The sequence below is a fragment of the Hyperolius riggenbachi genome, chromosome 9 (genome assembly GCF_040937935.1).
Source record: "Hyperolius riggenbachi isolate aHypRig1 chromosome 9, aHypRig1.pri, whole genome shotgun sequence".
Taxonomy (NCBI): domain Eukaryota; kingdom Metazoa; phylum Chordata; class Amphibia; order Anura; family Hyperoliidae; genus Hyperolius; species Hyperolius riggenbachi.
The window spans coordinates 77,321,090-77,336,607 of NC_090654.1; the positions used below are offsets into that span (position 1 = coordinate 77,321,090).

Here is a 15,518-nt window from a genome sequence, read left to right on the forward strand (position 1 = left end):
GATCTGAAGGATGCTGCAAAGTGGAAGCGAGGCAAGTGCACAGCCAATGTCCGGGATACATTCACTTCAAACAACTCAATCCAGAAATAGCTGCAGTACAGATAGGATTCACAGAGTTGTCAAATGGCAGGGGGTGAAGTTTCATGCCCAATTCTAGGATTTGTTTTTCTTTTGAAAGGCATACAGAGATGAAAATATACTGATGAGATAAACAATTGTATCTATCCTCCTCCTCCTAAAAATGACTTTTTAGTCATCCCACAGTTTTATTTTACATTTAAATCTACTTTAAGTTTTTCCTTTCCATTCATTCGTACTTCCATTCATGGAACTCTATGAACTTTTGACTATCACTCTCCTACTCTAGAAGCCATTTGCTGACAGTTTTTTATGGCTATAATTCCTCATCAGTGAGGGTTACACTATAGTCCGACCAGATCCAGACTAGTCAGAAACTGTCACTTGCATACCTGATGTTTAACTCTTTTAGGCAGAGAAGAGAAAAAAGAACACAGCATAGTTATTTGAGCGCATGCCACTGTACATCTCATGTCACCTCGGTATTCTTTTAAATAACACTCCCTTCGTAACTAAGCTAGCAGTGTGCTGCTGACAATATTCTGCACTGTTCTGACTCCTCCCCCTTTTACACTGAATCCCAATAGCCGCGATATCACTCCTACATCTTGTCACTTGCAGTAAGCCACACGCTACTCCCACCTAGGCTGTTCCTGGCTCAAAAATCTAGCCAGACCTGATTTTTGTTTAGGAAAAAAAATCAGCAACCAAGTCCATTGGTTTTCTGCTTACTCCACTGCAGCAGCCACACTGTCGCCCCCTAGTACAGACACCTCTTCTTCTCAAACACAGAAAGTGTTTAGGTATTGCCCAGTGAAGCATCAGGACAGCCTTTGGGCCCCTTATTGTTAACCACAGGACCAAGGGCGATCCCGGCACGTGACAAATTAAATTGATAGTACATTATGTTCGTGTTTACTTAAAAAGTTTTAGGCGATATGTGACATGATGAGATTAACATGTATACAGTATGCATAGTATAAAACATATATAACTAGGCTGTTTTACATGACTTATTTTGCTGCCTTAAAGAGTTAATTTTTAGGCATGGAAGTGACAGCTTCTGCCTTGTTGGTACCTTATTGGGAATATAGTAACCGTCACTGATAAGCAAATAACATCCATTAAAGTTTTCCTGGCAAAATACAACTACTGAGGGCAGGAGGAAATAAAATACATGAACTATTGACCTTTTTCTAACTCGGGGACACTTAATAGCCTGCCACTGATTACAGACAGTAAAACATTCAACCAACTTTGTACATTTTTAAATATAAAAAAATCCTGGGACACAAAGTAATTTCTAGGAGTAGAAAGATAAATAAAATTATTTATCTCAGTTTATTTTCACTTCGGGTTCACTTTAAAGGATACCCGAAGAGACATGTGACATGATGACATGTGACATAAATAACTATGCTGTGTTCCTTTATTTCTTTCTCTGCTTGAAAGAGTTAAATATCAGGTATGTAAGTGGCTGACTCAGACAGGAAGTGACTACAGTGTGACCCTCACTGATAAGAAACCAACTATAAAACACTTTCCTAGCAGAAAATGGCTTCTGAGAGCAGGAAAAAGATAAAAAGGGTCAATAGTTTATCAATTTTAGCTCTGGCATACTTCAATGAAGAAAATCAACAGTAAAAAAAAATAAAAAAAAAAATAAAAAATTAAAAAGAGGATTTAAAGAGGAACTCCAGTGAAAATAATGTAATAAAAAAGTGCTTCATTTTTACAATAATTATGTATACGGTAAATGAATTAGTCAGTGTTTGCCCATTGTAAAATATTTTAAATCCCTGATTTATATTCAGACATTTATTACAAGGTGAAATTTTTACTGTTGGCAGGTGATGTAGCTGCTGCTTGCTGTTTTGGCAGTTGGAAACAGCTGTAAACAGCTATTTCCCACAATGCAACAGGGTTCACAGACAGGAAACTGCCAAGAGTACGTACTCAGAATTTCTTTGTGGGAGGGGTTTCACCACAATATCAGCCATACAGCGCCCCCTGATGGTCTGTTTGTGAAAAGGAATAGATTTATCATGTAAAAGGGGGTATCAGCTACTGATTGGGATAAAGTTCAATTATTGGTAGACGTTTCTCTTTAAATATAAAATAAAACTGTGAAAGATCTTAAAAAGTCATTTTTAGGAAAAGGAAGATAGATACAATTGTTTATTCGCTCGGGTGTCTTTAAAGGGATCTGACAATCTCCTGATTAATCCTAGGACAGAAATCAGGGGTAGAAGGGTGAAGTAGCTATTTTTATCCATTGTTTGTCAGGTGACAATTTGCTAGTCGCACACCCGGGCAAGACGATCAAAATATGCAAAAATCCAGCTGTTCAATCATCTTGGAACAAGCGCAGCTGGGAAAGCCACACAGTAGCTTTTCCCTCACAATAGGCCGAGCTGCTCTATCATTAGCGCCATCGTCACTTTTGTCTGCCGCGATCACCCTCCTTCTATTCAGCCCTATCAAGGGACCATTGATCAGCCTCCGTCCCAGCTCATTAGCTGCCTGGAACACACACCCGGATTGGAAATCCAATTAATACGTCTTCAGGAAGGGGACGCCATGTTAATTAACAATTCTTCATCAATAACTTTGCGGAACACAAACTTTTCCTTTTTTTTCTTTTTCCGTCTAAATATGGCCACACAGATGCAAATCTCTGCATTTCCATGAAAGACTGGAGGCGTATCTGTCCTTGTGACAAACTGACGCATTCCGCATTCAATAGTGATCATTCAGATGTGTGACGTGAGTGATACAAAGGATCTACAATATGCATAGGTATTTAAAGGAGAGTGCTATGCCTAAACATTGGATAAGGCATGAAATAGGAGTAACACATGCAATATATACATTTCAACAGAATCCTTTACTGAACACAGATTTCACATAAATAAGATGCTATGGGCATTGGGGTTAAAATAACAGACCTGCTGACTACACTAAAGTGGTGTTTCCACTGCTGCTCCTCTCTATGCACGAGGTCTGTTGCAAGGGACCTGACAAGTCGCTGGTGATGTCAGCACTTTGCACAGAAAGAGGAGAATTCACAGCATTTCAGAATGATTTTCACTTTCACAAATGTAAAATATAACCTCCCTGGCGGTATGATTCCTTCTGATTTTAGGGTTTAAAAGCAGTACAATTTTTTTCATACTCACCTCATTGGGTTCCAGCGCTGCAGTTTTCCCTCCATTCTCCGGGTGGCGCTGCAACCCTAAAGTGAGATTGCAAGCTGTCATCATGACGACAGACGGCAATCTCACCAGGGGGAAGCAGAGCCTCGGAGGATTGGAAGAAGAATGGTGGCAGATGTCAGGATCCCCCGGGAGGTGAGTTGAAACGCCCGCAGCGCACAGTCCCTGGCGGCTACCCCGAGTGCAGGTCGGGGTTACCACTCTGAGCTGCGGTTTTCCGCCCTGACTGTAGCTAGGAGTTACCGCCAAGGAGATTAAAATGCATGTGTATACATACATATAAGATGTATATTTCTTCCACATTAAACTGCAGTACAAAAAATACTTTTCTCCAATGTCTCTGTCACTTACAGTAGGCAGCAAAAATCTGACAGATCTGAATAGTTTTGAACTAGTCTATTTCCTCATGTGAAATTCTCAGGAATTATTTTATCATTTACAATAATCTATGGTGTCTCCTGATGCCACTAAAAACAGATCTAGACTGTTCACTTGGTCTCCCCCCACCCCTTTTTCACAAACACAAAATGTTCTGGGCAGCGGTTATTGAAAATGGGTTTGTTGCTTGAGTATAGAAGAGTAGACTAATGACCAATAATTCTGTAGTGCACACTGAGTCAAATGCCAGCTTTTTCCTATTCTGTTAAAACACATCCAAAATCAGCTATGCAAGAACATTGCATTATTGATCTGCACCTTATTTTAAATCATTTATACCACACTTGCGTATAAGTAGCACATTAACTGAGAAGTGTGCTTCTAGTTATGCCAATTCAATCTGAAACTGCCCACTGACCAATAATGAACAAGTGATCCTTCTACTCTGATGAGATGTGAGGAGTGTTTCAGCTTATTATTTACAATTCCCAGCCATTTATACACATAGTGCTGTACACAAGCCCTGCTGTAGGCTTTCCGACAGGAGCGACAGCTTCCCCTGCTCTCCTTATATGACCGTGTGTGTTACAGGATTACTTACAGGTCGCATCTGCTATGTGAACAATACATCTAATGAGCAGTGATCTGGGCACAGGAAGGAAAGATGAATTACAAACAACTATGATCATTAGACCTGATTAGCAGAGAGCATATCCTATGATCATTAGACCTGATAAGCAGAAAACAGAAAGATATCCTATGATCATTAGACCTGATAAGCAGAGAGCAGATCCTATGATCTTTAGACCTGATAAGCAAAGAGCAGATCCTATGATCTTTAGACCTGATAAGCAAAGAGCAGATCCGATGATCATTAGACCTGATAAGCAGAGAGCAGACAGACATCCTATGTTCATTATGCCTAGTACACACCATACCATTTTCTGTAAGATTTTCTGTTAGATTTACCTGCTAGATAGATCATTTCCAAGAAGTTGGAAATTATATATCTAACCATCTACAGTGTTCTCCCCAGAAATTTTTTCCAGCCGGGTGGCATGAAATAGTAGCCGGGTGGCATGAAATAGTAGCCGGGTGGGGCGCGATGAGAGAATACAGGACCGGTGCTTCTGTGCACAAATCTGCTTACAGCATAGGAGGTGGTGAGCCGATGACAGCCGGGTGCTCACCAAAACTAGCCGGGGGGAGCACCCGGCTAAAAGAGCCTGGGGAGAACACTGATCTATCTGTCTAGCAATTAGGCATTGCTCTACTCAGCAGGAGATAAACAGAAGACAATGCACCAGAGATAATGACCAGTCTCTACCAGTACTTTACAGAAAATAATTAATTACAGTAAATCTTACAGAAAATTGTATGGTGTGTACTAGGCATTATGCTGGGTACACACTATGAGATTTTCTGGTCGATTTACTGTCAGATCGATTATTTCCAACATGTTCGATTTGCTTTCCGATCATTTTCCGAGCATTTTCCGATCGCTTTCCTATTAAAGTGCACGGGAATCGATCGGAAAATGCTTGGAAATCGATCGAAAAGCAAATCGGACATGTTGGAAATAATCGATCCGACAGTAAATCGACCAGAAAATCTCAGTGTGTACCCAGCATCAGACCCGATGAGCAGAGAACAGACAGACATACCTGCGAGTAATCCTGTCACTAACAGCCACAGGCAGCTTTGAGGAGTTTGAAAGGCCCATTCAACTTTGGTTGAGGAAAATGCATTGAATTCAGGTCAGTTCTATATATTTCGAAATATGAGATAGGGACCACACTTGTCAAAACGTTCACACATTGATTCTCTATGGGATGTGCTTTGCAATCTCCCATTCGCAATGCCTAAATGACTAAAAAATTAGGTCCGGCAAAATAACATAGCACGCCGCCTGCGATTCCCAGATTTTCTGCCGGCAGGTGATTGTGGATAATGCACGCGTTTAAAACGCAGTCTGCCTAAAACCGCCAAAGTTTCTGCAGACACAGGCCTGGTCCCTCCTTTATAGAAAAAGTGTCAGATAGGAGTGTCAAGTTTACGGCTAATCAACGGATTAGTCCAAGTCTTGAAAATAAGCAACAATATGCTGCACTGTTTAGCCAATTGAGCAAAATACAGATGCTGGCAGCCATAGAAGACAATAACAACTGCCATGGGCCAAAAATCAGGAGTCAGACCAGTGTGTGTAGAGCCAGGGCCGAGGCGAGAGAGGCTCCAGCCTCAGGGCGCAGAGTAGGAGGGCGCACAACTCACTCAGCTATCATTCCCCTATTGTGTTTGAAGCAAAGAGAAATAAGAAAAGGGGATACATGGCAGTGACTGCAAGTCAGATAGAAGATTAAGGTGTTTTGGGGGGGGGGGGGGGGCCTGGGGCGCCTCTTAGTCTACTAGTGATCAGTGTGTGACGGCTGTGAGGAATGGGGGGGGACGACACTTTGGTGTCTCAGCCTTGGGTGCTGGGAGGACCTTGTCCCGGCTCTGTGTACAGCAGCTACACAATATCTGCTTAACATCTGGCATGCCGACACCCGATCAGATTGTTCTCCTTGCTCTATCGACCGCTGGAATCAGCTCTGTCACAAGCTGCTCTTTCTCCCTCCGCCCCACTCCCACATAGAAACAAATGCATCACTAGCCAGGTGGTTGAGGACGCATCTGTACAGTGTTGGCTCTACTCTGTCAACTAAAAGATCGTGTTTACGATCCCTACCGCCTAAATAGAGGTTCCCCGAACATCCCGTCGTGGGTACGTGTACAGGGGATGCCTGCAAAAACGTTGGAGTTTATGGGCAATCTGTATTCCAAACGTTATCGTTGCTATGGTTGCAAAAAAAAGGTGCAATTTGATCTCACATTCAGCTCTGGGAAATTGTAGCAGACTGAAATGGAAAGCTAGTTTACATTGCCATCATTTATTAAGGTGGCAGTTATCTGACTGCCAGAAAAGTACATTCAAAAAAAGGGTCAATCAGCTGAAAACACTGCCATTTTTATAAGAATGCCTTAAAGGAAACCTAAAGTGAGAGGTATATGGAAGCTGCCATATTTTTATCCTTTTAAACAATACTAGTTGCCTGGCAGCACTGCTCATTTTTCATTAAAGCAAACTAAAGATGTGAAAATGGCTACTGCTAATTCTACCAAATAGTAGCAAATCTGGCCTGGATTCCCCTTCCACCAATGCAAAGAGAGAGATAAATACCACAACTGGCTACACACAAGGAATGTCAAGCAGCTGCAGAAGTGAATTATGGGTAAGCCATGCAGTCATTGGCTTGGCCATCTTTCAGTTGCAGGCTGACACAGGAGAGTTAATCGTCAGTAGAGAGGAGACAGAGTGAGGCCATTTTCTCAGGTCCAAGGATGCGAAAAAGTCATTTTTCCGAGTTTATGTTGCCATCCATTTCATTTGGTCTCTCTTACATGTGAAAAGAATTCTTAAAAAAATAAAAAAATAAAAATGAAAAAAAACACAGTATTTGGTGTCTTTGATGAGCCTGTGGAATAACAGAGTATCAGTATAAAGAGGGCCCATTACTTGCTGCTTTTACAAAACCTTCCCCTAACGCTAGCATCCATTACCAAATAAAAGTGCTTTCCCCGAAGCAACTGCGGCTTTGAAGATTTTTTTTCCTCCTGTTTCTTTCTCCGTTCCCGAAATCTCCTTTTAATGCTTCAAATGTTATATTATATTCAGTCTAACACACTGCAGTTAAAAGCAAGCCATCTGACCTACGCTAAGACCTTACACAAAGGGATTAACTATTTATTGATCACGCGTACCAATGAACTTTCTTAAATTGTTAATTCGCTTTTCACATTAAAATCCAATTCCAGGCAAAAACACAAATCTTTTAGCAAAGGATAGAATCTCCTCTGAGTTTATTTTTTTTTTACAGCCGTCTGTGTAAAGCAAGTTTCCTATTCTACTTGAGTTGAGCTTAAAAAGTGTACCCGAGGTGGAGCAGGGAGTGCAGATGGGACATGGAGGCGTGTTCCCTGGTCGATGACATGCCTCTGTGTCCCCCCCCCCCCCGGCGACGGCACATGATTGGCCAATTTTACCACTTCCATGTAGCATGAGAGCTTACCTACACTATCTGTTCATAGTATTCTAAATCTGTTGGCTCTCATACTATGTGGAGGTGATACAATTGGCCAGTCATCCGCTGATTAAAACTGGATGTGTGTACAGAGCCTAAAGCTAGCTGTACATCTAGCGATGATGGGCAACTTCATTCAAGAGACGAATCTCTCTCTAATTGAATCTGATTAGACGCCACATCCGACGGCCTCGCCTCCCCAGTGCTATCTCCTAATGTTAAATGTCACCCCCCCCCCCCCCCCCCCCCCGGGAAGGGGGGGGGGGATATGTTAGTGTCGGGGGTTTTGTGGAGTTCGTCAACCGTCCAAAAATTGCTCGCCGTTACCACCGCGCACCTGATCAAGCAAGTCAGCCCAACATCATGCAGCGTGTGCGTTCAACTTATGTGTCCAATTTCATCCTGAAGTTCCTCACATTGTCTGTTGAGCGTGCACTTGGCAGCACCAATTTATTTTCATCCGATACAATTATATTAATCGAATTGGATGGTCGATCGGCCGCCAAGTTGCCTGATGAAAGGCCACCTTCCCATATAAGACTGGGAGCTGGATGTAAATACAGCTTCATGTATTACCTTCATTTCACTCCTTCTAGTAAATTACATCAGGGTCGGCTTTTCCTGATTTAAAACTGTGTTTCCATTAAGGAAAAAAAAAACACCTCATCTTCCTGTGACTGAAATCTCAGTTTTCAACTTTCACACCAATTAAAGTGGACACAAATACCAGTGTAAAGGTGGCCATACACTGGCCCGATTTGCGGCAGTTTCGACAGCAGATTCGATCACTGGGATCGAATCTGCTGCCAATCGTTCGCGCAACACGCACCCGCCGATCCGATTTCCTCCCGAAATCGGATCGGTCCGTCGATCGCGCCGTGCGGGAAATTACCCTCGATCGCCCGCGGGTAGGGAGCGCGTCGCTAGCGGCGGCCGATCCGATCAGGTATACATTACCTGAGGCTGGCTCCCGGGCATCCCGTCCGTCACTGCTCCCGTCATGGCACCTCTGGCATCCTCGTATAACTTCCGCTGTCATGCCAGTGACAGCGGAAGTACAACTAGAGGGCGCTCTATTTGAACTTCCGCTGTCACTGGTGTGATAGCTTAAGTTCTATGCGGATGCCGGAGCCGGAGGTGCCACATGACGGGGACATCACGCCCGGGAGCCAGCCTCAGGTAATGTATACCGGCGGGGGGAGCGGCGGCAGCACCACCACAACAGATTGTGATCGGTTTCAGGCTGAAATCGATTCACAATCTGTTTGCAGGAAAGGCAGCCATACGATCCCTCTCTGATCAGATTCGATCAGATAGGGATCTGTCAGCTGGTCGATCTGATGGCACATCGACCAGTGTATGGCTGCCTTAAGTCGTGCATGTGAGATCCAATTGTTCAGCCGTCTCCTCTAACCTCAATGAAAGGCTCTGAGCCGCTGATGCAGCTGTGAGTGATGGGCCTTGCAAGTCAGGTTTTGCAGTGTTGACAGTAAAGGTGGCCATACACTGGCCCGATTTGCGGCAGTTTCGACAGCAGATTCGATCACTGGGATCGAATCTGCTGCCAATCGTTCGCGCAACACGCACCCGCCGATCCGATTTCCTCCCGAAATCGGATCGGTCCGTCGATCGCGCCGTGCGGGAAATTACCCTCGATCGCCCGCGGGTAGGGAGCGCGTCGCTAGCGGCGGCCGATCCGATCAGGTATACATTACCTGAGGCTGGCTCCCGGGCATCCCGTCCGTCACTGCTCCCGTCATGGCACCTCTGGCATCCTCGTATAACTTCCGCTGTCATGCCAGTGACAGCGGAAGTACAACTAGAGGGCGCTCTATTTGAACTTCCGCTGTCACTGGTGTGATAGCTTAAGTTCTATGCGGATGCCGGAGCCGGAGGTGCCACATGACGGGGACATCACGCCCGGGAGCCAGCCTCAAGTAATGTATACCGGCGGGGGGAGCGGCGGCAGCACCACCACAACAGATTGTGATCGGTTTCAGGCTGAAATCGATTCACAATCTGTTTGCAGGAAAGGCAGCCATACGATCCCTCTCTGATCAGATTCGATCAGATAGGGATCTGTCAGCTGGTCGATCTGATGGCACATCGACCAGTGTATGGCTGCCTTAACTGTAGAAGTGTATTCCAATACTAGGCCATGTATCGGGTATCAATGGGGGATATTTGGTCTTAGGAGTAAATCTGATACGCTGAGCCAGCAAGCTGGACAGATATAGCTGGACAAATAAATAACAGGATGGCTGTAGCGTTCCACAACACTGAAATTGCCTGAAATTCACTCTACTGACTGAATACTTCACTATAGGCTTAAAAGGAAAGCGAAGTGAGAGATATATGCTGGCTGCCATATGTATTTTCCTTTAAACAAACAATACCAGTTGTCTGCCTGTCCTGCTGGTCTTCCATGCATCAGTAGTTTCTGAAGCAAACACCTGAAACAAGCACAAGCATGCAACTAATCTTCTCAGATATTTGTCAGAAACATCTGATCTGCAAGCTTGTTCAGGGTGTATGTCTAAAAGTAATAGGGGCAGAGGCTAAGCAGGACAGCCAGGCAATGTGCATTGTTCAAAAGTAAATAAATATGGCAGCTTCCATAGGTCTCTCACAGGAGGGGAAAAAAACACAAGTAAACCATATAAAAACGAATGCATACCATTTTTTTTTTTTTTCAGAAAGACAGAGGAAGCTGAGCTGCCAATAAGTAACGCCTTCCAGTAGACCAGCAGGATATATGCACATGAGGGCTAGGCAACTGATACCGGTGTCACATGCTGGACCATCTCCTGTCCCCTAACCACCAACGCTGAATGCCAATGCTGCCAGGAAGACCAAGCCAGCCTCCTGTCACCAGTGTTTCTATTCTTCAGGTAAGAAGTCTTGCCAAAAACCACCCTTCATGCTGCTGAGCACTCCAACTTACGGGAAAAAGAGCCCCGTTTTAACACCAATGGAACTGCAGGTAAAACCAAAGTGGGAGTGTAGAATGGCACAACACCTTCCAACTTTCTCACCTTGAACAACTGCGGAACAGAAAGCCAGAACAGAATCCCTCAAAATAGCCAGTAGTGGGCCCAAGGTAGTGGGCCTAAGGGCTGCTAGGCTGCCTCTGTACCACAGCCTCAGCGTACCCTGAAGGAATATCCCTGCCACCCAGCATACAGGAACATCCCTCAAGGGAGGTATTGGCTTACATGGACGCAGGAACAAACAGTATGGTGGGCAGAACTGATTAATTTATAGGGGAAGTATTGACAGTTCCTGCATCCGCAATGGATCCGTGTGATTTGTTGCGGTAAGAACAACGCAAACTCACGACCTGCACGATTTCTCCAGACAAGCAGCTGCATTTCCCATAGAAACGCATCTCTGGTGAAAACACATCTGTTCCAGACCCCAGCACACCACTGGAGCAGAAACTGCACTGTCCGCTACAGTTGGCAGCTGGAGATCTGGCTCAGGTGAGAAACTCATTTTTGTGTTTCAATAATTTGTATTGATTTTGCAACAGGTAATAAAGACAGTAGAAGAAACTCATTTTTAAACCCAAACTTTACCTTGCTACTAGAGACTTCCTAAAATATACTTTAAATAGGCCCCAAAAATAATTTATAGGTTAGATGGCGGCCTTGTTTTGCACCTCAAAATGAACAAATGCTTTCAGCAGAGGATGCAGTTAATGGTGAGAAGTTTGGCTCTTCAGAGAAGAACTATCACTGTTTGTAGAGTGAAGGAAAAAACACGTTAATAATGGATGCTGATGACAGGCATGCGGGCCCCGTACACACCTCAGATTAGCAGCGTCAGCCGTAGAGTCGGAGGAGGAGGGGGGGGGGGGCGTCACAGGAGCACCAGAGAGGTGCTAAATATTTCATACTACCAGCAAAGCACAGCCATCACTTCACAAAATCTCTTCCCAGGAGAACGCCAGCTCTGTGCCCAGGTTACTTGCGAGATCGTTTTACAGCTCTGTGACTTACACACCGAGCCATTGTTACCGACACAAACACAACTACGGCTGCAAACTTCATAGTTCTCACAAGGCCGAAAGTAAAATGCTGGATTCACTAACACGCTATAAATAAGAGCCAACACTGGAGGAGGCAGTTAAGGTGTCCGCAACGCTCTCAGCTAAGTCGCACTACAGGAATACTTACCATCTATCACTGGCACCATTTGTGCTACAAAATATGGTTTTCTACACACATAAATGGCTCAAAGTGTAACTCCAGCTAGATTTTATTTCAGTTTTGGGCAAAACGGGGAAGGGTTAGAAACGCTGACAGGTCAATTTTGCAATGTTTGTTCCTGTTGCAGAGACAATGGGGTCCATTTATAATAAAGAAAAAACAGACCCAACGAAAAAAACTGAAGCCAAACTGGGGCAAAACAGGTGCAGATGGGGAGCAAATAATCATTGTGACCAGACAGAATCCTTTAAGGGCTCTTTCCCACCATGACGTTGTGTTTTAGGGGACGTTAAGGTCGCATAACGTGCCCCCAACGCAACGTATGGTGGTGAAGTTGGACGTCAGATTGAGCTGCGTTATGCAGCCCTCAAAGCAGCCCCACCAGGTTAGTGATAGGAAGTCTGGATCTTTTTAAGGATTCGGATCATTTGAATCGGATCATTGGAAAGATCCAGATCCTTGAACCGAATCATTTGAATCATTTTACTAGGGAAGCAGACTGGGTGGAAAGACTAGCAGGACAGGACTTTCCCTGCACTGTACATTCTGTATGTTCCAGTTTCTTCCAGACAGACATCCACTGTGAGCCGAATGTTTCATTGTGATGATCCGGATAATTCGACTCACAAAAAAGATCCGGATCAAATGAACGATTCGTTCATGATCCGGACAACACTACATTCCTACCAGGAGTCTCCACAGTGCAGTGAATATTAATTAGCCATGTGGCTGGCCATGGAGGAGGAGGGGAGACCTCCTCCTCCAACATTACTGAGCATGTGCAAACAGTCTAACGTGGCTTAGCCCAGTATAGCGTACAGCATGCAGCACTTTGTTTAAACGTGCTGCGTTACAATGTAACGCAACGTGTGCACTGTGAACAGCACAGTTGATTTTACAGTGCTGTGAGTTAGGCTGCGTTACTGGCTGCTGTAACGTGGGACTTTAACGTCCCACTATGAAACCAGCCTAAAGCAGACCTGAACTCAGAACTTTCTCTCTGCTGTTAAAGATAGGCAACAGCATGATAACCTTTAAAGAAAAACATTTTTTGTTACAGCTGATACAAATCCTGCAATAAATCTGCAGTGTCTACTTCCTGCTTTCATGGAAGCAGACATAGGGTTAACATCCTAACAAATGATCTGCTCTGCCAAGGCAGCCAGCTGACACAGCTGAGAGATCAAATTACAGTTGTGATTAGTCACAGATGCCAGGGGGGGGGGGGGCGGGTGTTAAGGTCCGTACACACGCCGGACTGGAGGCAACGATAGGTCCGTCGTCACCTCCCGCTGGGTGGGCGTTCCAGCGACAGTCCGGCATGTGTACAGTCTGTCTGCAGACTGATACGGCTGTTTCTGAGTGATCCGCCCACCCAGCGGGAGGTGGTGACGGACCCGTCGTTGCCTCCAGTCCGGCGTGTGTACGGACCTTTAGACAGGCTAAAATCTCTAAATACATACAGGGTGCATTTCTCTCTGTTTACCTTCTATCCTGTGCAAGAGTTCAGGAACACTTTAACTGGCCATCTCCTCCACTTCAGTACTGTGGTAATTTTGCATCAACTTTCCTTTCAGTGGTTATGACAAATCTGCCTCAGTGTCACTAACAGAAGGGGTAGAGTGTCACTGCCCAGTGGGGTAGAGTCAGCAATAAGAAAATACTCAGACCAGGGAAAGAGACCGGCATGAAAATCTGCGTTTACAACCTTTCACTCCAAAACTAAAAATGGTAAGTTTTGGCTTCAGTGTACCGACATCACCAGCAAGAAAAAAAAAAAAAAGGAGAAAAAGGAAAAAAAAAAAAAAAAGGAGAAAAAGGGAAAAAAAAAGGAGAAGGAAAAAAAAACCCCAGCAAATATCAGCTTTGGTAAACAAGTAGCAGTGGAAACATACTTTGGTAAACATATCAGTTGATGAAGATAGCGTCATATTTTGTATACAATAAAATTGTGTTAATCTAGCCTACAGCTACAATTAAGTTTAATTAACCAGTAATACAACAGATGAAATCTGGTTTGCCATGTTGCTTAATGAATATCCTTGGCAGCGTGCTTGCAAATGGAAAACAATGAACAAGGCACGAGTGGGGAAAAAAAATAGTATATCATGTACTGTACTGCTGGAAGAAATGAAACTGCCTGAATAGCAGCAGAATCAATAATCAATCCGTCTTCTAGGCCCGTTTTCCTAATCAGTTGTCAGGAAACACACCCTTTCCATACCAAAAAGACATGATGAGCCATTGTCCCTCCTTTCCTAATGGCTTGAAATAAAAAAAAATTACCTAACAAGCATGAGGCAATCGCATTCAGTCATAGTGCAGGCTAGACCCACCGCCTGGAGTCTTGCTCATCCCTCACGCCTGGCAACCGTTTCTGTGAAAGCAGAAGGCCTCTGACTAGCGGCACGTGACGGGACTTGACGTTGAACAACACGACCACTGCAATGCATAGATTTTGACTTGTAGTTCCACAGCAGTGGCCTTGCATAAGGAATTGCGCCTTTCTAGAGCGACACACGGCCTGACTCCAGCTCGTCCAAGGCACGAACCAATTACCTCGCTAATCAGAATCATCTGCCAATCCCTAAATATTACCAAAACAAACACGCTGCTCGGGTGACATCACTGCACAAATATGTTCCGTTGTAAAGCTCTGGATCATCCCTCAGGAAAGAGAGGGAAATTCTGGGGACCTCTTCTGCAAACCAGTTTAAACTTTTCCTAGAAGGTTAACTCTTGAGAGGATGGATGTAAAGGCGCCCAGATTTCTGAATTTCAGCCTTGACTTCTCAAGCTAGTTGTGAGATCAAAGCACAGAGACGGAGTAAAGAGACTGAGGGAGTTTAAGTTTTGACCAACTTACTCTTGCAACATCTATCAATACTTATGAGGGGAATAGGCAAACTTTATAATTTCCTGTCAAAACCAATGCATTGGTTATCCTCCAAGTCTTTAATGCTTTCTTGCTTCTAACTGAACTATTCTCACTTCCTGTTTTCCGTGACAATAGTCACTAGAATAGGAAGTGGGAACTCGTCTGTAATCATACAACATTAAATTAGTTTGAACTCTCCAGTATTAAGCTAAAACCACTGAAGATATTCTCTTCATGTCCTGTTGTCAAACATAAGGTCTGGAGGAGGCACCCTTCAAACCTGACACAGCTAGAGCAGTGTAAAGAACTTGCTGATAGGTGCAGAAGCCTCAAGGAGTGCTACAAGAAAAAAACGTATATTTCGGAATATAAGATGCTCCAGACTATAAGAAGCACCTAGGTTTAGAGGGCAAAACCCAGGGAGCGTCTTGTAGATGTCCCCCTTGTACCTCATGTGCCCCCTTCTGTCTGCCATGGCACTTCAGCCATGACATCACTCCCAGAAAGCAGTACTGGACAGGAAGAGCCAGAATCTGAGCTGGGCAAAGCTATAGGACGACTGCTCAGCTAAAGCTTTAAATCACCTCTGAGGTGAGAGGGATATGGAGGCTGCCATATTTGATTCCTTTCAAACAAT

The 15,518-nt window shown here is 44.3% G+C and overlaps 1 protein-coding gene across 8 annotated transcripts in view; it reads right to left on the bottom strand.

Moving 5' to 3' along the window:
- PLXNA1 (plexin A1) overlaps positions 1 to 15,518 on the bottom strand; it is a 508,150-nt gene that overhangs the window by 461,528 nt on the left and 31,104 nt on the right. The window contains exon 1 of one of the 8 annotated variants that reach the window (XM_068253086.1): positions 14,290 to 14,394. The exons of the other annotated variants lie outside the window; for them this stretch is intronic. The gene's annotated coding sequence lies outside the window, so the exon portion shown is untranslated. Of the gene's footprint in view, positions 1 to 14,289; positions 14,395 to 15,518 lie in introns of those variants that run through there. 8 annotated transcript variants of the gene reach the window in all.